Source organism: Penaeus monodon, chromosome 19 (genome assembly GCF_015228065.2).
Source record: "Penaeus monodon isolate SGIC_2016 chromosome 19, NSTDA_Pmon_1, whole genome shotgun sequence".
NCBI classification, from domain to species: domain Eukaryota; kingdom Metazoa; phylum Arthropoda; class Malacostraca; order Decapoda; family Penaeidae; genus Penaeus; species Penaeus monodon.
Genome location: NC_051404.1, coordinates 13180542 through 13181200, shown reverse-complemented (window position 1 = coordinate 13181200; position 659 = coordinate 13180542).

Sequence of the window (659 nt, the reverse complement as noted above, 5' to 3'; positions counted from 1 at the left end):
ATGCCTTTGTTAGCATGTGAAATTACATATAAATATATTTTTTTACGACAATACAACCATGATTTCCACGATACAATACAGCCATGTTCTCGTTGCATTTGATGTGTTCATTATACCAGTCTTGAAAATGTTCAGGTTAAATACATATTCCGTAGACAGTTTCCTGGAATTTAGATGGGACTGCCAGTGAAGTAAATTGCTTCAGATACCTACTCTACAAAGCAAACTGAACACATTACGCCTGGATAAAATACAAAATGAACCTCAATAAAATCTTCTGCGTGTAATATCATGACTGGATTAACACAACCAGGGAAAACTAGAGGCTGCCTCAAGATATGCAGAACCATGAAATTGCGTATTAAAGTTCCCAGAGTTCTCCTTAAACCATGATATATATATATTTTTTTTTCTTGCATATGATCTGAAAATATGTTATTATTTACCATTTCATTACATGTGATGGAATAGGATATTAGATGGCGTATATTTTTATTTATTTTTTATTCAGCAACCTAAGTTTGATTTGCTTGTTATACCTAAAGGAATGGCTTAATTTGAACATTACGCTAATCATGCAAGAAACTATGCTGGCTGTCATAAACACTTGCAAACTTTGTATTCTCTTAATGCAGGTGCTCGGAAAGCCTATAAGTATG